The 23,807-nt window shown below is 41.2% G+C and overlaps 1 long non-coding RNA gene across 2 annotated transcripts; it reads right to left on the bottom strand.

Annotated features, from left to right (window-relative positions):
• Positions 1–14,592: 14,592 nt before the first annotated feature.
• On the bottom strand, positions 14,593–18,412 carry LOC113327780. 2 transcript variants are annotated; one of them, XR_003349211.1, is made up of 8 exons: positions 18,261–18,412; positions 17,211–17,485; positions 16,876–16,957; positions 16,727–16,772; positions 16,015–16,197; positions 15,673–15,742; positions 15,128–15,212; positions 14,593–14,849 (listed from the first exon to the last, which is right to left on the bottom strand). It is a non-coding gene; the product is annotated as an uncharacterized LOC113327780 (long non-coding RNA). The 2 variants fall into 2 exon arrangements; XR_003349210.1 differs by lacking the exon at positions 18,261–18,412 and adding an exon at positions 17,738–17,928.
• Between the last annotated feature and the right edge of the window lie 5,395 nt (positions 18,413–23,807).

Below are 23,807 nucleotides of genomic sequence, written 5' to 3'. Positions count from 1 at the left end.
TTGCAATTCGATTATACACTCTTTCAAAAATATAGAAGATTTTCATGACAACATCTTAAGTCGTGTATATGCGAGAGATAATGATGGAAGATAAATCCTTAACCTTGCGAAGATATCACCATTAAAGGATTGGCAAAAACAGACCATTTCGTTCAGTGCGGAAGAAACACCAGGAGGAGGAGAGTTACATGAGTGTCCATTAGTGGTGAAGTTGGGAATTAATCCGAAAGCAAAAATAGATGACGACAATGAAAAAGAAGATGAAGCGAATACTTGGGCTATAAATAGAATACTCATAGATCTTGGTAGTTCTGTTGATATTTTCTTCTATCATACATACAAGACTATGGGAGGCATGGATGATGAGTTAATTCCTTCAACTTACAAAATTTATGGATTTAATGGTGCTGCGAACAAGCCAAAAGGAGAAGTCAAAATGCGAATTCCTCTGCGAAGTCTGCCAACAGAAATTGTATTTTGTGTTGTTGGTGTAAAATCACCTTATAATGCTCTGATTGGAAGACCATGGTTGCTTAGTATCTTGGGCGTGGCCTCAACATTTCATCAATGCATAAAATTTCTTTTACCTCAAGGTCTTGGAGTAATAATAGGAGATACAAATGAAGGCAGAAACTGTCAAGAAATTAATATCGACAAGTGCGAAGAGCGAGAATATAAAACAAGAAATTGGAAGCAACATGCTAAGGATAGTCAAAGAGGTGAAAGATTAATGGTGGATGAAGTCTCTAAATCTGGGAAGATAGAAAAGAAGGATATTGAAGCAAAATCTTCTGCTAATAACGACACCAAGCGAGTCAAAAAGATTACTTCTAAAGAGGGAAAGAGAATGCAGTGACAGAAGTTGTGTTCTCATCAGAAAAGTAACTTGTGCGATGATTCTCGCACAGAGGAGATTGAAGATATCATGTGAAATAATGTTTTGAGAAGTATCAGTGAACTTACAGAAATACAAAAGATGATTGGAGCAGACGACTAAGATGAATATCCTTCTTCATGTATGAGAGATCAGTAAGAATTCTATGTACTAGAGTTATATAACTCAAAAATAAGAATGGAATGAGAAATTTCTATTTTCATAAGATGATATCATATCAAGAAAATAAAGGCAAATGTAAGACCTTAAAGTAAGACCTTAATATAAGGCAACAAAATATATAACCACATAAGAGAGGCATCCAATTGTGGCGTGCACCCTAGTTCGCATAAATGTAAGAGGAAAAAAGTAAGACCTATCGCACGTCACGTTTGGGGAAACCTGATAAGCATGACTCAAGGGAAAGCTACATCGACCCTGGAACTTGAGTCATGGAGATTTGGGGTGAGAAAAAATGAAAAAGCCCATCCAGGAGAGGTGCCTTAAATTTTCAGTCTAAGTTCATTGCCTTAGATTGGAAGACCAAGGTAACAAAGTCTCTCCTAAGGAGTGCAGAAACTCGATCAGGGAGCCGAGGTACACGGTTGAGTCAAGAGTGCCCGGGGCGTCTGGAGCGTACCTTGCCACTTTTGACAAGTCCTGACTATGATGCACTCGGTCCGAAGATACCCTACTTAGGGTGCAGTCTCGTAACCATAAACCTTATTGGTGGAGGGATAAGAGACTGCAAAATCAACTGGTTGTTGTATTACCGGATGGAAGGAGCCAACCTTAACCCGATATAGGTAAGCTTCCTTGAAGGAGCAACCAGGGGGAAAATAAGGACGACACCCTCCATTAGGTAGTTGAATTGTGTCAAATGACGTAAATGTCATGAGGCTTTTTACTCACGGGAGTATTAAGGCTTGTCATGTTTACTCACAAGAAAAACCTGAAGAGGAAATAATACAATAAAAAGATAAGGCGAGATCAATGGGTCGATATACTACAGTATAAAGACTTCCTGCGATTTCGTCGCACAAGAGCAAAGAAAATTTTGGGCAAAATAAGACCTTTAATTAGGAAGGAAAAATGAGACCTCATGAGAAAAATAAGGTATGAATTTCCTGCGAAATGTTTCGCATGATACAAAATATGATTAGGGTAGAGAGCGACACTATGTTCATTAGCCTATCAATCTGTGCCAACTAGCAGAGGAAAGAACGGGAATGCAAACATAAAGAGAGTGTTATTTGCCCCATTTGATAGTCTTATGCACGTGCGAAAATGATGAACTCTGCTATTTGTGAATGAAAATTAACATTTGAAAGGTATATATTGAAGAAGAAATTTTAGAAGACATGAAGATAAATAAGAGGCAGAAAAAAAATTTACATCAAGTAAAAAATAATTAATTTTTTCCTAAATTATCTTCATCATTATGTTCAGCCTCAAAATCACTTACTTCTTCTTCATATTCTTCATATTCCTCTTCACTATCAGTAATATCACGAACGACTTCAGTGGGAGGAACATCTGCGAATTTATAATTTGAGAGAGGAATATTATTATCAACACAGACTTTCTTAATTGTTGCATCACGAGCACGGATGACATCCTTACTATTATTTGAAACAGTGAGGATGTAGTTCTTTTTTAACTGCTGATACTTGGAGTTGCGAGCAGATAACTTTTCGGCTTCCTCAAGACGTTTCTTCTCTTCAGCAGAAAGTTGTGTCTTTAATTCTTCAATCTTCTCCAGATAGTTCTTTTCTTTATCTGCGAAGTGAAAACAAAATGGTCAGAGTTAAAAGAGATATCATCTTCAAGAAATGAAAAATATGAAAGAAAAAGCAAATGACCTTCGTGATTAGAAATAATGTCTTTAACCAGCGCAAAATGTTCGGATTGAAGGCTCACATTTACGACTAAATTCTCCCTAGCATCATTCAGAACTCTAGCAGCCCAACTAAATTCAGCTTCACTTTCTATGAGAGTGCGAATATAAAGAAATGAGGAGTGTGAATTATCACGTAAAACAAGGAGAATGAAAAGGCTAAAGATTACATACCAATAAGCTCATCATTTCTTTCTCGAGCCATGCGAAGTAATTCAGTGTTGGTAGAATTTTCAGACTTAAGTTTGGTATTTTCTTTCCTCAAACTGAGAAGTTTTCTTTGATAGTCCGAAGAAACCGCATAGGATAAGCGAGATACCTGCAAAAATATAAGAAAGATATTATGTGTCGGAGAGGAAGACTAGAAAGAATATAAAAGAAAATATGAAGATATAGATATTACCAAAGAGACAATTGCATATTGGAAGCTTGGATTTACTGCAGAAGAAGCTCCGCGAAGAGATGGATCATCCAAAATAGGAGCATCGCAGACTTTCGAGATCATAGCAAAAGTGCGTTGAAGATCATCATCATTAAGAGCCGACATTGGATCAGAGAAAAGGTTGGATAGTTCTTTCATTGAAGAAGAGATTGATGGATCTTCAAGAGCAAGAATATCGTCGTCACTGGATTCAAAACTTTAGGAAGGGTAAAATTCTTTACGCTTCTTAGAAAGATCAGAGGAAGAAATTTTGGACCCAGATTTAGATGCGAGTTTCTTGGCTTTCCCAGTATTCTTTGTACCCGAAGCTTCAACCTACGCGAATAATCAAGATAAGAAACAGGGGAAACAATATTGTTTAAGATAAGAGAAATGTTTCTTCCTTCATTATTCTGCGAAGATGACGTATTATGTGATGTCTTTGCCCTCTTAGCATCCTGAAATCAGAGGAGTAAGAAAATGATAAATAAAAAAATTAAAAAAAAAAGGGTTATATGAAATTAGGAATATCTGTACGAGGATTTCATACCATGTTCTTATTCTCATCATCATATAAGACAAACTTCCAAGGTTGACAAGAAGAAAGTTTCGCAAGAAGAGGAAGATCAGAACCATCAGCAGCTCTTCCAGATACATAAGGACCTACTAAAATGAGATGGCAATTAAGCCAGCATGAATCATTAGACCTGCGAGTAGTACTATTAGACTTATCGTTCCAATCAACATCTCGCATAATTTTCTGGTCTTCAGTGATACCATATTTTCTTCTTAAACGAATGTCCCATTTTGTCAATTCGTTTTTCATAATCGCAACTGTTTGAGGGTGAAAACGATTTTTGTTGATTTCGGTAATTTCGGGTGTGTGGGTGAGAAACGAGTTTAAACCCTAAACAATGTACTGCAAGGGATTACTTTAGATTCGAGAGATCAATTTGTACAAATCCGGCCTAAACCAAGAAATAGCCGTTCCATACTTGCTTCGGTCACAAAGTGAAGGAGAATGGGTTGGTTTTGGGGAGGGAAGCGAAGAAATTGTTGAGACCAGGTTGATTCTGAAAGAGTAGTTGTTTCACGACTTGTAGAAGAAAATGGGAATCTCACAGATGGAAAACTAGCGAATGTTTCTGAGTGTTGTATTGCTATGACTGAACTTGTTGTTCGGTGGAAATATGTAAGACCTATTTATACAAGTTGAGTGAAACGTACTCTGGTTTCATTAAGGAATGGAAAAATGGATGAGTAAATGGGAGGAGGTGGTAACCGTTAACGCATGGAGATGTTCCATAAAAGAGAGCGTTTCACCATTACTCCCCGTATTTACTAACCGCCTCATCCTTATGACACTTCCTTATGACGGGTGTAGTGTACGCCGCACGCTGTAAACCGCCAAACCAATACCCAAAGAGGATCCCCCAGTTTGTGATATGTGTTGATGTCTCGAATATCTTCGTGGAAAAAATGTAGCACATTGTTGTCGTCTGTAAAGTCGAGCTTGGGAGACTTGCTGAATTAGTGACCTTCGACAGTCGAGATTTTGCATCTTAAGAGGAAAGTTATCCGTTGATCGTCGCACGCTTTTGTTTTTGGTAGCCGCAGAAGGAAAGCCAGCATAGTGGCGCGGCAAGGTTGGCATGCCATTGGCATGGCATGCCTTGGCGCGGTTTGGAGTGGCCAAACTAAGGTTTTGGGTCAAAGATTACCATGCGCTGTCTGGTAACCTTGGACGGCTAGGATTTGTACCTGGGATTGAAGGGAGACCGTTGATTGTCGCACGTCTTCGTCTTGGTAACCGCATAGGGAAGCCCAGCATGGTAATGCGACAAGGTTGGCATGCCATTGGAGCGGTTTGGCGCGTGGCCAAACTAGGATTTTGGGTCAATGGTTACCATGCGTTGTCTGATAATCGTGGACGGCTAGGATTTGCCCCTGGGATTGAAGGGAGACCGTTAATTGTATCACGCCTTCGTTTTGGTAGCCACATAGGGAAGGCCAACATGGTGTCGCGGCAAGGTTGGCATGCCATTGGCATGGCATGCCTTGGTGCGGTTTGGCGTGTCCAAATTAAGGTTTTGGATCAAAGGTTACCATGCGTTGTCCGATAACCTTGGACGTCTAGGATTTGCTCCTGGTATTGAAGGACGACCTTTGATTGTCGCACGCCTTCGTTTTGGTAGCCGCACAGGGAAGGCCAGCATGGTGGCACGACAAGTTTGGCATGTCATTGGCATGGCATGCCTTGGAGCGGTTTGGCGTGGCCAAACTAGGGTTTTGGGTCAAAGGTTACCACGTGTTGTCTGGTAACCTTGGGCGACTAGGATTTTCTACTGGGATTGAAGGGCGACCGTTGATTGTCGCACGTCTTCGTTTTGGTAGCCACATAGGGAAGGAAGGCATGGTATAATGGGGTCGTGGATGAGCGCATGGTGTGGCTAGCATGGCAAGGGCAAAGGTAAGGCGCAATTGGCTTGGCATGGTGGGGCCAAGGGCTTGGCATGCCGTTAGCACATAGTGCGGCTAGCATGCCTAGGGCTAAGGAAAGGTGCGGTTGGCTTGGCATGGTAAGGCCAAGGGCTTGACATGCCATTAGCATATGGTGCGGCTGGCATGGTTGGCACGCCTTAGCGCGTAGATGTGGCTGGCATGGTTTGTCATTGGAACAGTGGTGCGGCTGGCATGATTGGCATGCCTTGGAGCGGAGATGTGGCTGGCATGGTTTGTCATTGGCACAATGGTGCGGCTGGCATGGTGGTGCGGCTGGCATGGTTGGCATGCTGCTGGCATGGTGGTGCGGCTGGCATGTTTGGCATGCTGCTGGCACGGTGGTGCGGCTGGCATGTTTGGCATGGTGCTGGCACGGTGGTGCGGCTGGCATTTTTGGCATGCTGCTGGCACGGTGGTGCGGCTGGCATGTTTGGCATGCTGCTGGCACGGTGGTGCGGCTGGCATGTTTGGCATGCTAATGGCACGGTGGTGTGGGAATTAGGGTTTGGTCTATCGGAACCCTAATTAGTAAAAAAGAAAAGGTACCCCGGTAATTTTTTACGTAGGCGTGTTAGATGGTTCAATAAATGTGTCAGTGGTGGTAGTTACGTCATGCCAGGTATAAGGTTTTACGGTTTTAACCCTCAGCTAAAAACCACCATCAAAATTAAGTCCCCTGCTTAGCTCGGAACAGTGGCATTGTTGCGAGGTAAGCATAAGATGGTGACAGACAAAGACAGAACCGAGACGGTAAGTCACGAAAGAGGTTCAGGAAGATTCGTCTAACCTTTTTCGAGAAGTAAGTAGAATCCATGATCCTTGTGTCTGCCAGCTTTGCGTAAATCCTACTTGTGGCACTGCCAGTCAGGCTGCTGCGTGATGGAGGCTGGTTGAGATACAAGCTGTTGGCTTTATTCTAGCATGGTTGTGCATCTTCAGGGATAGGTTTCGGAACGCGAGGCGGAGCCACTAGCGTAGACTTGGTGTGAAAGGAAACCATTAGCATTGATTAGCTTGAAACAGGGGTTGACTTAGCATAGTGTTGGCATAGCAAAGGCGCGGACTACTTGGTGAAGGTGCAGACTGCTTGGCACGGCTCTGGCATGGGTAAGGCGCGGACTGCTTGGAAAATGTGCAGACTGCTTGGTCAAGGCGTTGGCAAGGGAAAGGCGCGGACTGTTTGGCAAGGGAAATACGCGGAATGCTTGGCAAGGGTGCAGACTGCTTGGCACGATGCTGGCGCGGGAAAGGCGTGGACTGCTTGGCAAAGGTGCAGACTGCTCGGCACGATGGTGGCTTGTCTTCGCAGGCCTTATTTTCTCTCCTCTTTACTTAGCAAAAATAGGAAATCCTTTCCTTATTCAAATTCCGAGAGTATTATGCTTTCCGCGTTTCTCACCAAACCCTAATCATCTTGCGTGGACAGATGTGAAACTTTCCTCATGTTTGCTGGTAGAATAGGGTTTAATTAAAAAAATCTGATGTCACGCCTTAATTCACGGTTGGTAGAAGTCTTTCATTTTCGGGACCTTATTGCCCTGTTGTTTATAAGAGATGATATTGGATCCCTCGTTCGCACAGGTCATCTTGAAATTGTGCCCATGTTCTTTCACAATTATCGTCTCGTGTTTTCTACTGGTTTCCTTTTTGCCTTCTTTCTTATGTAGGTTGTCGGTGCAGACAGGGTGAAAACTTATCCTTTTCTTTGGTTTTGTAGCGCGTAAAGGGATCTTCCAGCGATGATCAGACCCCTAACTCTTCGGAGAGAAATTTTGGGATTGGGGAAACTAGTTTTCTTCTCATGAGAAGGCATTAGGTAGAATTGAATCTCTGTTCCGTGAAGCTGGCGAAATTATTCGGGACATACCTTCTTCCTATCTAGGCGAGGTACGGGTGTGTGTCCAGACTGTCTTGGATTCGGTGAACATGAAGGAAGAGTGGGAAGATGACGAAGTATCCCAGTGCATTGAGAGACTTCAGTGTAACAAAACTTCTTCACGACCAGGTGCTAGGGAGGAACGATCCACCTATCGATTGAAACGGCAGAAAACTGAGTTTGTAAAACGTGTAGGAGAAGGCCGCCGTAACTTCCCTGTCCAAGACGGTGTCATAGTCCTTGATTCTGATGCGGACGAATCGGAGAATCCTCTTCAAGAGGTCGCTGAGGAGATTTTCGAGGAAGATGATGTTGCGGTTGCGATAAAACTAAAACGGCTTACGGAGCGGACAACGAAACTGTTGTTGCTGACGTTGGGGGAGTCATGGTGGGCTATGCTGGGTCAGTTGTTGAAGCGGATGTCGGGAAGAAGACGGATGTTGTTGTCGCTGAGACGGTTTCCAAGTGGGATGTTGAGGTGCCGGTTACTGCTGATGCTGCTTTCAGATGGAACCTTTGCTGCCCGAGAGATTGTTGTGGAAAGTGCTTGGAGAAGATCTGACAGAGGAGTTGGCAACTCGTGCATCTTCTTTTGATGACCAGTTCCCCTTTTTGTTGTTTCTCTTTGTTGCATAGACATCTTGATGCTTTTGCAGACTTATTGTTATCTTCTTTGTATTCTTGGCGAAGTTAGGGTTTCGCCAATTAGCATCCCGCTTGTGGTTTCACATCTTTGAATAAAACTTCTCATTATAAAGACCTCAATATTCCATTAGAATAGGTTGTTCGACCTTCTGTTCCCTTCAGAGCTCTTGAGTAATTGAATAAGGCATTTCATGTATTTTTTCGGCTTTTCTGGTCGTGATTTGATGGTTGATCGTGTCTTCTGAGCTTCGATAGTGAAGGTATCCCGTGTAGATTCACAATCCCCAAGTGTAGTTTGAATGTTTCCATCGTGTGTGGTCGGTGGGTTGACCATGATAGGGATATCACCATCGTGTGTTCGTACTTGTGATTTTGTTACTTCTTCCACATGCATATGAAATATGGAGGAGTACGGGTTACCTTTACAGTGATTGTTTCCATGGTGAAACTCTGGCTGGTATCAAAAAACTGGCGGCAACAGTTCTTGGCAGCAGATGTGATTAGAAGAGACTGTCCATGGAAGTAAAGGGATTGGATGGATGCATAAGCGAGCAAACTGTCTATAACCACAAGCTTTGGTGGGATGGAACAAAAGTCGGCCATGACTACCAAGATTGTCTAGATGTAATCATGATTCTTGACATGGGGAGCGTGGTGATACGAACCTTTGCAGAAAGAAGCGGTGTTGAAGCAGCTTCGGCTCTTGGAGAGAATATTGAAACTTAGGAGGCCAAACTCTAAAGTTTTGGCTTAGGATCCTGGATCAGCTTATGGAGAGAACGCTGAAGCGGAGCAGTTGCGTTAATCGGTGTGTTGTCAAACTGGACACCCTTCAAGAGAACAATGGTTAGGAATCCCCAGTTCCTTCTATCAATCGTGATTTCCAAGAGAGGTTGGGGTTTGGGAACGACTTATCTGGTTGGAAACATCTGCTTCCCTGATGCAGTGCGGTTGAGGGCTGCTAATATGCCTTGACGTTGCGCCTTGGGGAAATATAGAATCTCACATAAATGTCTCATCATAGACTGCACGATTTTGTGGGCGAAGTCCCCAAAAATCATGCATCTCCTGACAGAAAGAGAGTCTTTGTGAACTCAGGGGGTCGTTGATTTTCTTTGCCTCGATTCTGGAGAATCCATTCCTGATCTTTACGTATTATGAAATTGGATTGCTGATTCTCTTCTACTGGGTGTTTCAGAAACAACGCTGGAAGAATGCAAGCTGATAGTGCTGAAAGGATGCAAGCTACTGGTGCTGGGAAGATGCAAGCTGTTAACGCTGGATCGACTTGGAATGGGCGCTGGCTTGACACGTCGTTGGCTTGGCGTGACGCGGTAGCAATAAAGCGGTCAAGCATATTTCAGGTCCGTACTCCAGCGTTTCTCTTCTAATTTATTTTCTTGTGTTGGTGCATACCCTAGCCGTAGGTATGCCTTCCATAAATATGTAGAAACATTGTTCTTCCGAACTGGTGTAAACCTTAGCCGTTGGTATGTCATTCATAAACTTGTAGAAGTACTTGTTCTTCTCTTCAAATATCACCGTAGTAGTGTTGGATACTTCATGAATAGTGACTGGTAATCATTATTATGCAAAGTAGGTACGTACAGGTAGGTGACTGATTCCACGAAGAACTGGGCGTTATTGTTTCTCTGAGATCCAAAAGTTGCAGGTCGAGGTGACCGAAGGTCCTTTCGCGGACGTGGTCAAACAACAAGAAGCGGAGGCCGAAAGGCCGTCCAAAGAGTTGGAGCCGAAACAGGCGGTCCTCCAAACGACGAAGGACGCCTTCTTCGAGAAGAGCAAACCACCGTTGAATGACTTCCTTTGAATGCACTTCTGTCTTCTGAAATTCTTCTGTTTCGTTTTTTTTTTTTTTGAAAGGCAAATGGAACACCTGGCTTATGGTTTTGATTTTCTGGATTTTTTGGGTTGATAGACAAGTGTTACCTATGAGGGTTTTGGATTATTATTCCGGATGAACTGTTTTAGGATGATGTCGTTTTTGGTTATGATTGTAAGTAACACAAACATCCCTAGGAAGATATAAAAACATGAACGTTGCGTGTCGGTAGATGACATGGGATGAAACATAACATGGATACCGGTTTTATCATTTCCGAGAAAACTTGAAATAGTAAACCATGTATTTTGTCTAGGAAAGACTTACTCGGTTTTTGGATGTGCTAACTAAAAACGAGTCAGGTGCAAACCGCGATTGTGGAAAGTCCCAGTCGTTCCTGAGTCATTTGATAATCGAGTCGTCGATTCCTGAGCGGATCGTTTTCTTTTAACCTCTGGGAAGTCCCAAGTCGCCCCTTGCCACGTCAAGACTGATAATCGGGTTGTCTAATAACTGAGTCGTCGATCCCTGAGCGGATCGCCTGCTTCTACCGTCTTGATGTCTGGGTCGAAGCATGAAATCGATGGTCGAAAATTTACACTGTAACCAAAAGATCAATCTCCCACTGTGGTCGCCAATTGTTTGAGGGTGAAAACGATTTCTGTTGATTTCGGTAATTTCGGGTGTGTGGGTGAGAAACGAGTTTAAACCCTAAACAATGTACTGCAAGGGATTACTTTAGATTCTAGAGATCAATCTGTACAAATCCGGCCTAAACCAAGAAATGGCCGTTCCAGACTTGCTTCGGTCACAAAGTGAAGGAGAATGGATTGGTTTTGGGGAGGGAAGCGAAGAAAGTGTTGAGACCAGGTTGATTCTGGAAGAGTAGTTGTTTCACGATTTGTATCAGAAAATGGGAAGCTCACAGATGGAAAGCTAGCGAATGTTTCTGAGTGTTGTATTTCCCTGAATGAACTTGTTGTTCGGTGGAAATAGGTAAGACCTATTTATACAAGTCGAAGTGAAACGTACTCTGGTATCATTAAGGAATGGAAGAATGGGTGAGTAAATGGGAGGAGGTGGTAACCGTTAACGCATGGAATTGATGTTTCATAAAAGAAAGCGTTTCACCATTACTCCCTGTATTTACTAACCGCCTCATCCTTATGACACTTCCTTATGACGGGCGTAGTGTACGCCGCACGCTGTAAACCGCCAAACCAATACCCAAAGAGGATCCCCCGGTTTGTGATATGTGTTGATGTCTCGAATGTCTTCGTGGAAAACATATAGCATATTGTTGTAGTCTGGCAAGTCGAGCTTGGGAAACTTGCTGGCTTGGTGGCCTTCGACGGTCGAGATTTTGCATCTTAAGAGGAAAGGTATCCGTTGATCGTCGCACGCTTTCGTTTTTAGTAGCCGCATAGGGAAGGCCAACATGGTGGCGCGGCAAGGTTGGCATGGCATTCCTTGGCGTGGTTTGCGTGGCCAAACTAGGGTTTTGGATCAAATATTACCATGCGTTATCTGGTAACCTTGGATGGCTAGGATTTGCTCCTGGGATTAAAGGGCGACCGTTGATTGTCGCACGCCTTCGTTTTGGTAGCCGCATAGGGAAGTCTAGCATGGTGGCGCGAAAAGGTTGGCATGCCATTGGTATGGCATGCCTTGGCGCGTTTTGGCGTGGCCAAACTAGGGTTTTAAGTCAAAGGTTACCATGCGTTGTCTAGTAACCTTGGACGGCTAGGATTTTCTCCTCGATTGAAGGGAGAACGTTGATTGTCGCACGCCTTCGTTTTGGTAGCCGCATAGGGAAGGCCAGCATGGTGGCGCGGCAAGGTTGGTATGCATTGGCATGTCATGGCATGCCTTGGCGCGGTTTGGCGTGGCCAAACTAGGGTTTTGGGTCAAAGGCTACCATGCGTTGTCTGGTAACCTTGGACGGCTAGGATTTGCTCCTGGGATTGAAGAGCGACTATTGATTGTCACACTCCTTCGTTTTGGTAGCCGCGCATGGAAGGCCATCATGGTGGCGCGACAAGGTTAGCATACCATTGGCATGGCATGCCTTGGCACGGTTTGGCGTGGCCAAACTAGGGTGTTGGGTCAAAGGTTACCATGCTTTGTCTGGTAACCTTGGAAGGCTAGGATTTGCTCCTGGGATTGAAGGGGGACCGTTGATTGTCGCACGCCTTCGTTTTGGTAGCCGCATAGGGAAGGCTATCATGGTGGCGTGGAAAGGTTGGCATGCCATTGGTATGGCATGCCTTGGCGCGGTTTGGCGTGGCCAAACTAGGGTTTTGAGTCAAAGGTTACCATGCGTTGTCTAGTAACCTTGGACGGCTAGGATTTTCTCCTGGATTGAAGGGCGAACGTTTATTGTCGCACACCTTCGTTTTGGTAGCCGCATAGGGAAGGCCAGCTGACGCGGCAAGGTTGGTATGCCATTGGCATGGCATGCCTTGGCGCGGTTTGGCGTGGCCAAACTAGGGTTTTGGGTTAAAGGTTACCATGCGTTGTATGGTAACCTTGGATGGCTAGGATTTGCTCCTGGGATTGAAGAGCGACTGTTGATTGTCGCACGCCTTCGTTTTGGTAGCCGCACATGGAAGGCCATCATGGTGGCGCGGCAAGGTTTGCATGCCATTGGCATGGCATTCCTTGGCACGGTTTGGCGTGGCCAAACTAGGGTGTTGGGTCAAAGTTTACCATGCGTTGTCTGGTAACCTTGGAAGGCTAGGATTTGCTCCTGGGATTGAAGGGCGACCGTTGATTGTCGCACGTCTTCGTTTTGGCAGCCGCATAGGGAAGTCTAGCATGGTGGCGCGGCAAGGTTGGCATGCCATTGACATGGAATGCCTTCGCGCGGTTTAGTGTGGCCACACGAGGGTTTTGGGTCAAAGGTTACCATGCGTTGTCTGGTAACCTTGGACGGCTAGGATTTGCTCCTGGGATTGAAGGGAGACCGTTGATTGTCGCACGCCTTCGTTTTGGTAGCCGCATATGGAAGGCCAGCATGGTGGCGCGATAAGGTTGGCATGCCATTGGCGCGGTTTGGCGTGGTCAAACTAGGGTCTTGGGTCAAAGGTTACCATGCGTTGTCTGGTAACCTTGGACGTATAGGATTTTCTCCTGGGATTGAAGGGCGACCGTTGATTGTCGCACGCCTTCGTTTTGGTAGCCGCATAGGGAAGGACCGCATGGTATAGTTGGGTCGCGGACGAGCGCATGGTGTGACTAGCATGGCTAGGGCCAAGCTAAGGCGCGATTGGCTTGGGATGGTGGGGCCAAGGGCTTGGCAAGACGTTGGCACATGGTGTGGCTAGCATGGCTAGTGCCAAGGCAAGGTGCGGTTGGCTTGGCATGGTGGGGCCAAGGGCTTGGCATACCATTAGCATATGGTGCGGCTGGCATGGTTGGCACGCCTTGGCGCGTAGATGTGGCTGGCATGGTTTGCCATTGGCACGGTGGTGCGGCTGGCATGCTTGGCATGCCTTGGCGTGTGGCTGGCATGGTTTTCCATTGGCAAAGTGGTGCGGCTGGCATGGTTGGCATGCTGCTGGCATGGTGGTGTGGATGGCATGTTTGGCATGTTGCTGACACGGTGGTGAGGCTGACATGTTTGGTATGCTGCTGGCACGGTGGTGCGGCTGACATGTTTGGCATGCTGCTGGCACGGTGGTGCGGCTGGCATGTTTGCTGCTGAGACGATGGTGCGGCTGGCATGTTTGGCATGCTGCTGGCACGGTGGTGCGGCTGGCATGTTTGGCATGCTGCTGGCACGGTGGTGCGGTTGGCATGTTTGGCATGCTGCTGGCACGGTGGTGTGGGAATCAGGGTTCGGTCTATCGGAACCCTAATTAGTAAAAAAAAAAGGTACCCCGGTAATTTTTTAGGTAGACGTGTTAAATGGTTCAATAAATGTGTCAGTGGTGGTAGTGACGTCATGCCAGGTGTAAGGTTTTATGGTTTTAACCCTCATCTTAAAACCACCATCAACAACAACATAGTAGTTTTTTAAGAAATTATCAACATTGTACTCTGTAGGGTTGATGGATTTATCACGGTATGATGCATTTCGCACTTCATAAGAATAAGAGGTTCATAATCCTGCTGCGCGACGAGAGTATTCCAAAGTTATTCTAATAAGATCTCCACTCAATTGGAATATACCTCTTGCGAATCGATCATCGAATAGAATTTCATAGAATAAGGGAATTTCCGGATTATACAGCGGGATGGGAACACTAGTGGAAAATCGAAGTAAAACCACTGTCAGGACATGAAGTAATATCACTAGAAACGATTGTGTCCATCAGCAGCATTCTAGATGTGGTTTTTCCCAAAACGACTGTATCTGGAAAAGGTTGAATTCTTTAAAAAAAAAAACACTTTCTTTAACAGTAGATCGATAAATACAGCCAGACATAATAGTTTTTCTTATGATATTTCCTTAAAAAAAATGATATTGATTCAACTGAATCCAAAGCTGATTCAACTGAATCAATAACTAAATTAATAATGACTCCGAAACTGAATTTAATAGCGACTTTAAAACTCATTTTGTGTTGAAAAGTGAATTCAGTTTACAATTTCAACTATCTAAAATACTGCGAGTTCCAAGTCTAGAAACTTACACTAAGTTGGAAAACCTTAACCTATATTCCTATTACAAGATTATTACAAGCATAAAATTTCAACACTAAGTTGAAAGTAAAGTAAGACTTCACCATCTATACCTTCATCTTCTGACAAACTTGATTAAATCAGGTCAATTACTCAATCCCTAAGCTGCAAACAAAAAAAACAAGACTAAATCAATTAATAGTAAAAAAAAAAAGGAAAAGTGACAGTGACAGTGAATGACACTTGCACCACCTACAACACATATACAAGTATCCACTCAAATTGAAATTTAAAAAAAAACATATGACCTGTAGCTATTTTCGTATATAAAATATCCAGTCCATAACTCATGAAGAAATTGATATCCTGACCCAAAACATACATAGTGAATTGACAGAGGTCTTAGGAGAGAATCCAAAAACTTCACAAACTGAGATCCTTACCAAGCAGACTTGCCAGTTGAACTCACGCGTATGTAGGTCCATAGATGCATCCATCACCATTTATATAATCAAATTTTAATTCAACCTGCAAGAAATTCAAACAAAATAATTGCGAAACAGTAAGAACACAATATATTTGCATAAACAATTCAACTATGTGAAGAATATACGAGGATTTGTCGAAAAATTGACAACTATGTCCTCTTAGACCAAATATTAGATGCGAAGGTTGAACTCCTACAGAAGGTGAGGTCAACACAACACCCTGTATGTGTGTCTCAATCTTGGGGTCAAGCACCACCTGAAACCATCCTTTGATAAAAACAAATATATATATATATATATATATATATATATATATATATATAGTGGGGAGTACAAATGGTTTCTCAATTAGGAGCAAAAATAAGAATCTGATATCTGGACATTATCTACCATGAGATAAACCCCAATATGTTAAAAATTAAGCACAGTTATAACTATCTTCTCGTAAAAAACAATCATAAATGTCGGATAAATGTGTACATTCAGAAAAATGGCACCACCTGTCGAATGTCCAAAGCAAAAACAAGGAAGTCCATGGTTTTCTGCTAACATCTTCTTAATGAAGGCTTTCTGTTATTTAAAGGACAACAAAAAACACAGTTCAATTATTACTTTTTCAACTTTAAATGAATCAGAAGGAGCAAGATAGAATTCTCATTTATTTTCAGCATTCATATGAAACATAACAGGTCATTGACTGCAGCATCAAGGACGACACCACTTCCACCATGTCCTGAATTTTTTTCTAAAAAGTACATAATACATCAGAAAAGACTAAACTATGACATGAAACCTCTTAAAAACTGTAAATCTAAAAAAATTGAGTGCTCCCACGTGATTACCAGCATCTACTCCATCTATGTCCACAACGGGGCCAACTGATATTCGGATAACAAGACAACAGAGTGAGGTGTTCTTCTCTAGTTCGGACAAGGACGATGTCAAATGGTTAATTGCTCTATCAGGCTAATGGACCAGCTGGACCACATCAAGAGAGGCATCTCCATCAAATGAGTAGTTCCGTCCTACGAAACAATAGTATAAGCAGGAACTTGTCAATAATTCTTTTGAATGTACAAATTACAATCTCAAGCCATCCAAAAACAAAATAGAAAAATAGCCTTCTGTTAATGTACATGTATCTGTAAACATAGTAAAGAAATATTAACAATGGAATGAGATTTTAATTGTAAAAAGTAATTTGCTAATAAATGTATGCTTAGGTTAGGTACTTGGGAAAAAAAAAACATGTTTATCCCCAATAATGTTGAACAACGTGGTTTAGTCTTTAATAAAAGAGGACATGCTAAAAAGGAACTTACGGACACTAAAAAAGAGGAAATGGAGTCACATTCGAAGATTAAAACGAGTGATATGTCTTCCTTGTAGGAAAAGCCATGAAAGAAAAGTAAAAATGAAAAAGAAGTCGCTTTACATCTCTATGGTTTTGCCGCTTTGCATGTTATCACTACATCTCTATGAAGATAATAAATGTTTACAAGCCAAAGGACTAGCTGCGAACATTACAAGCTTATTCTGATTAGGTACACCAACCTTTCAGGTAGTACCATCGCAGATAAATTGGATGCTATCATGGACCCTGATGAAAACATACAACATGAAACAAGTTTCAGAAATCCCTAATATTATACACCCAAAATCAAGCTAGAAAACTGAAATAGGATTCTAAAGGATTTGCTTACCCATGAAATGATCAAAAGCATGAGATTTTCGCCAATCTAAATGACCCATTAATGCCAATGCAGACTTTTCCATATTGATGTCCTGTACTAACAGTCCCATTACACAAATTTTCAAAACTATAACAAAAAAATGCATCAAAATCACACTTTATATCTATTTGATTTGAAACTAAGGATTGTGATAACTGATGCACCACAAAAACCATTTTAATCAAAGCCGTAACAACACAAATTTCCAGCACAAGGATCGTAATCTAGTAACATAAGAAAACTCATATTTATCAAACAGTATAATATGCATAATATTTCATAACTAGCTGAAGTAATGATCTTACAAAGCAAAATCAGAGATTAAATCCTAGCTTTATCAAACATGAGCATGTTGTTAACCTTCTCCTTTTGCCTTCCTTCGCTCCACTTCTGTAGAAATCACAGAACAAAAACAACTCAATGAAAAATACATTAAAAAACTTAAATTAAATTCAACATAAAAGAAGAAACCCATATAGATTAGATCATGAATTGATCTTAATATCTTATTCTTTTGTTTAACTCCATTAGATTTAGCTGGATCTGAAGATGGTGGTGGAGTTTTCTACTTCTTCAGTGCCTGAATAAAAAGAGAATGGACACAATCAATAAAACAAAACTAATTAAGAAAACAAAACTAATTAAGAAAACAAACAAATCAATTAAAAGTATGAATAACTGCATAAACTGATAACGAATCAGAAAAGAGATCTGAGGTGAAACTAAGATTTTAGGTTTACTAAGATCGATTTTTTTTTCTTTCTGAAATTTCAATTTGTGGATGGATAAGTTAATCGATTGAACTGAAACGATAAGTAAAGATGATACTTACCTTTCGATTCAGTTTTCTAGATGAATCTTGGTTTTCAGTTGGTTTTCAATTCAGAACAAATCCTCAGGAGCTAATGTTGTTATGATAGAGAAGAAGAGGACGCAAAACCTAATACTTAAGTTTTGATACAGAAAAAAAATGAAGCAAAACAGCCAGAGAGAAGTGATGGAAGAGGCTAGATGCAGATGAGATAAAAGAGATAAGGTTTGATTTCTTTTTCTCTTTCCGCAGAAAAATCCATCCCTCACAGTGGTTCTTGAATCTCAGAATTTTTACAAAAATACCCCTTTAAAGAACCACTGTGTCAGAAACAGGTTTAAGTTTTCCATTTTTTTCCCCAGAAAAACTACTGTGAGTCACGAGTCACGACATTATACATAACTACATCCCGGCAACAGTAGATTATTCAAAAGCTGTCCTAATGAAATGATGATCTTTTGATTAGACCATTGTTCAGAATTTATTAATTCAAGATTGAGTTTGGATGAATAATCAGAATGGGAAGGAAGAGAAAGTGAAAAACCTCTTGTGCCAAATTCTCTTTTCAATCTGGTGAATTCATTTTCCATCTTTTTACCAGCTGGAGCCATTATAAGAATGGGAATGATGGATATATAGGTAAATGAAATCACAGTAAAAAAAAAAAAAAGAGGTGTATCTTAATCAGATCAATGAAATCACAGTTAAAATGCAAAAGTGGAGAAAAAGAAAGAAGAAGGTAAAAAGAACAAAGAAGAAGATATATAAGAAAAATTTACTCTCGTTTTTCGTGATTTTATCTCATTCTGCGAAGAATGAATGGATAGAAATAGACGGTTACAAGGACGTGTCAGATAACTAGTGGATAGAAAGACACGTGTAAGTTAGGAAAGCTCAAAGTCTGGAAATGTGTCGGCAAAGCAGAATATGAAAAGTTGATCGTGTGCAATATTATTGGATGGAGATTTCTCATATCGCTCACTTTATAAAGAGAACGAAATGAGAAGAGGCAAAATGTAGGAGTGAAATATCGCACATTCATTATGTATGCGAAGTAAAGGTCATCAAATCTAAGCGAAGACCATCGCATATTCTAAAATTAGGATGACGTATTTAATGATGTCAACATAATCACGAGTAAAGTGTGATGATCTGTGCGAAAGAGTAGAGTGTGCGAAATTGAGCGAATGTACATGAGCGATTATAACGCATAGTGATTCCGAAAAATAGGGGATCTATTAGCTGTCATCCACTATGTAGTACCCTATATGAGGAAGGAAACTGTGTATTGGGAGAGATCTCTAAGGTGAGTGTTAGACAATAAATTAGGAGAGAGAAAGTTTATTTGGAGAGCAAATAAAATGTTTGTAATATTTTGTATTCGATATATAGAGAATTATATAGTATAAAATAGATGTGGTTGTAACTACAGCTTTATTTGCTGATTTGTTCCAAAATCTATCCATCTGTATCTCACAATGTTTAGTCATTGTTAAGAGATAAGCGCGTGAGACTTTGAGTCTGTAATAAGTATATATGAGAATTTTGGTGCAAGATCGTCAGCAAACTTAGTCATCACCACGTTATTTGCGCGCTGATTTATTCTAAAGATATCTCTATGAGTATTTTATAATTGTGTTTGATCATTGTTAAATCGGTATACAGCTACATTCGTATTCCGATCATTTACGCTTTTCTTTCTATTCATTCGAAACTTTACATTAGCATCTTTGTGCAAACTAAGAGCTTAACTATGTCGTGGTATAGAGATCCTCATTTGTTTATATACCGGTCGTACTCGTCTTTTCTTGTTTGCAGGATAGAAGAAATATTACCGATTGGTACGGCTCTCAAATTAAGCAATTTCAGTAACTGGACAGGTTATGGTTTCTCAAAACATCTCTCTCTAGGTAATAACAAAGAAACTGATTATGAGTGTTTCTTTTCCGATTTAATGAGAAGGCCGGATGATACCATGATAAACTCTCAAGGTTTCCTGGTCTCCTCGGATTGCAGCGGAGGCTTTTATATGGCTCGTGAGGAACTAAATAAGCCGTTCTATAGTTTGCCAGCTTTTCTGCCTGCGTGGGTTGTCGAACAAGATCGACTGATTGCTAAAAAACAAGCTCTAGTGAAAGTAGTTTTACAATTAAAAATTATGAATTCCATGCATAAAGAAAAGGAGAAGATGTGGATATCACGAATATCAAATCTACAAGAGCAGTTAGATCAAGAGAAGAATAATAAGAAAGATCTCAAGAAGAATATATCCATGGTGTTGGATCGGGAGGAGAAAGATAAGCAAGACCTTGAGAACCAAATATCTTATTTGACATCAGAACTAAAAAGAAAAGAAAAAAAGAGAAGAGAACGAATAACCGTTATATGAGTCGATTTTTTAGGTTTCTCGCGAGCTAGAATTTCGTTCTTCTCCTCAACAAACCCAGCCATGGAAGGAAGGTATTTCCTTCAGCTCATTCTCTGACGTCATCATTACAATCACATCAGGGGTAGTGAGTTCATCATAAATATCGTGCGTGCAATAAGGTCTTTGAATTTCCTCTCCTTGTTTGGGTTTTCTCAACAAAACCTCATGTGCTGGTTTAGATTTGCTCATTGAATCCGGTTAATATCAGGTGCTGGTAAAATTAACGCGAGTTTGGTAGTACTGTAAGTTTTTGAAAAATTCTTCTGTGTGTTGTCATGTGATTTGAGGTCGAAATAATATGGTTGTTGGATGCTTGGCACACCATACATAATATGTAACGTGTTGTGGAATTAATAAATTAGTATTTTTGTTTGGTAATTTGTCATGATCAAGTTTGGATAAGTAACTAATGAAGAGTATAAATATGTTTTCAAAGTCATTTTTAGTACAATAAGTCTAAACTGACTTCGTCTCTTTCGCGGAGTTTTACACCGACAAAGATAACACATGGCCCCATTTCTACCCATACATATATCCTGATGCACGGAACGCGAACTCCATCTATTCGATTCTCTTTCGGGATAAAATGAAGCGTGAATTTGAGTGTGTGTAGCATCGTTTGTTTTAGTAACATATTATGATGATGATGAAGAAGAAGGTATTATTTTCAGTTTTTTCCGAAAACAATTCCTTTTGGTGCCAGTTTTTTAAAGCCACCCAAAATTAATTTATAGAAATGGTGAATACTAAAATGGTGGACCACTTGGTTATGTTTAACTGATTTTATTTTAACCTTGTTATTATTGAAAAAACAAGATTTACCTTGAATATTTATCTATGCATTATTATTTGATATTATTTTCACCAACAACGTTTCAATTCTTCTTTTTTTTTCTTTTGTATAAAATAAAAACGATAACTATGATTTTTATTATTGTTATAGCATTTATAGGTATGAATCAAAATTACAGATTAATAGAAAATTAAAAATATTATAGCATTTATAGGTATGAATCAAAATTACAGATTAATAGAAAATTAAAAATATTAAATTGTTTAGAAAAGATAAATAATTTTACAGTTACTCATACTTAGTTACACATAATTGAAACTAAAATATCGTTTATTATTGTAATATATTAACGTGGTTTAGGTGTTTGTCGCCTCCATTTTCTCTCTTCTTTTCTCTACTCCTCCAAACCCCAGCAAGGATCTCATTCAATGTGCTTTTTAGCATAGTTCGTTAAGTTTTTAGATTTTGTTCTTTTTTATTTATTAGATAATCTGTTTCAAAAACCTTATTGAACTTAATTGAGTGATAATTTCATGGGAGAAGGAAATCATGAGTTGATGGTGGTATTGGTGTTTTTTTGGTTCATGGTATATATACAGTAGAAAAAGTTAATTTTGTTTTTCGTGACATCAAAATTATCACTTTCATAGATCGAAACCAAACTGAACGAGGGCTTAAGTATCTAAATCTTAGATTTGTTTTGTTTCTGTTGTGATGTTTTGGTATTGGGAGTTCATAATTGTGTTTTGGATTGATAATGTTGTTTTTAACGGTATTTTTGGGTTTAATGGTTTAAGGTAAAAGATCAATTTGATCTTGGTGTCTGCTGACGATTTTTGGGTGTCGGTAATAGTGTTTTGGGAACCACAAAGAAGAAGAATAAAAAACAAAAAAAAGAGAGAGAGAGAAAAACACAACTAGACATATCTTATTCTTCTGTGATAAACTTGCTGAGCCTTATCAGCTATTAGGAACTTGTTAATACCCAAATTTCAGTTTAGGTCGTACCCTTCCTAGTTGTCTCACATGACCTCATTGTACCAATTGTGATAAGAGAGAGAGAGTCCCCCTTTCCATTATACCTTGTCCTTTTTTTTTATAGGCTTTCCCAAAAGCCCCTCATTTTGTGACATCACGCCATGTGTCTTAATACTTCTTAATTACTTTTAACGCCACTCCTTAAGCTAACCCCTTTCTTCTTTGTTAATTCCTTTTTAATCCTTCAATCCTTTCGGGCCTTTTCCACCTAGACTTGGGCTTAGTCCCCAAGTCTCCACGCTTTAACCCAAGTTTGTTATCACTCTTAAGGGCGTCGTTAACCCGTTAAGGGGGATATTTTTTCATGTATCAACAATAGTCCCCTGACTGTTACAGTCAAAAGATTCTTTTCAGTGCTTTTCCCTTTTCTGGAGCGGTTCGTGTCCCTCTATCAAATTTACGATCGTGGGCTGCGTTCCAACTCCTCATCGTGCAACACTTTCTTTCCCGCTTCCTGACGGTTACTACTTTTCACTTACTCATAACTTCCACGTCTGACTCCTGAAATTACCCCTATATATAGAGCTCTATTGATTTTCTTTTCTAAACTTTCACTTTTAACTCCCCTTCTTTACACCCCCGCGCACTCGCCATGTCTAGTAGTTCTTCTAGTAGCTAGTATTCTGACGAAAGAAGCGATTTTGAGCATCCAGGCAATGTAGACCCTGAAGAGGCGGAGGTACCCAGCCAGACGGAGCTCATCCTTCCTCCTCCAACCGATGGTAGTCTGTATACACTCGCCGAGTTTACGAGCGGTCTTGTCTTAAAGCGTGCGTTGAGGACGCGGGAAAATCGCGGAGGTAAGCGCCCCTTTCCTTTGGAGGACATACTGTCCTCTCGCCTCATAAATCCTCCTGTATTACCTTATCACGCCGTTCCTGGGTGGCTTATGCGGCCTGAATCAGAAAGAATGGACACCTTAACGTTCAAAGTTATCCCACGCATGGATATCCATCGTGGCGATTATAACTTCTGCCCCTATCGATATCAGATCCAAGGTGAAGACTCACCTAGTATGGCCGCATTGGAAAGCCCGTATCCGCTCTAACCCTGAGCATGTTGCGGCGCTTCGGATGGCGGGTATCGAGGAAGCTATACGCTCATCCCTCAAGAGAGAGTTTCATAGGTGTCTTCGTGATATGACACGCTCTTTTGGGCTCCCGTGCACACCTTTTTCACGGCGTGGGGGGGAGCTACCATTGTGCTTGAAGACGTAGTCTCCCTTACCGGGTTACCTATCCATGACAGTCATTCATATGAAGAGGAAACCGTTTTTGCAGAGTTGAATGATGAGGACAGGGATTTATGCACTTATTTGTTGAAGTGCAAGGATGATTCTCGTCGTAAATTAGTTCGGAAAGTCCAAGTCCCCCAGATAGGAGCAGAAGATGCAGAATCCCAAGGTGAGGAGGTGATTTGGTTGTCTTCCAAGAGAGGGAACCCGATGGTAGAGAAGAAAAATAAATCCTCACCTAAGCGCCCATCCAACGATCGATTATTGTCCAGCTCCTTCCGTGCTTTTTAAGCGATTCAAAGTTCGTCAGAGCCGCTAGAGACTGACTCTGAATGGGAAGTCAAGGTTAATCGTCGCGAGTCTTTTTCTCTTCGGCTGAAGTATTGGGCTCCTCAAGTAATCAATAAGCAGGCATTTCCCAACAAGAGCCAAGAGACGACTCCCCGAGCGGAGCGCGCTGCTTGCATCTTGTTTTGGTTATGTCACGAAGTGTTCGAGTACAGTCCCCAAGATACTATAAGGGCGAGCTTGTGCCCATGGAGGTGTTGCTATCCTGTGGGGTTTCTTTTAGGAGGCCTATACCACAACCTTTATCTGT

This window comes from Papaver somniferum, unplaced genomic scaffold (assembly GCF_003573695.1).
Source record: "Papaver somniferum cultivar HN1 unplaced genomic scaffold, ASM357369v1 unplaced-scaffold_107, whole genome shotgun sequence".
Classification (NCBI taxonomy): domain Eukaryota; kingdom Viridiplantae; phylum Streptophyta; class Magnoliopsida; order Ranunculales; family Papaveraceae; genus Papaver; species Papaver somniferum.
Note: the sequence above shows the minus strand (reverse complement) of the source record. Positions and strands in the feature narration are given on the sequence as shown.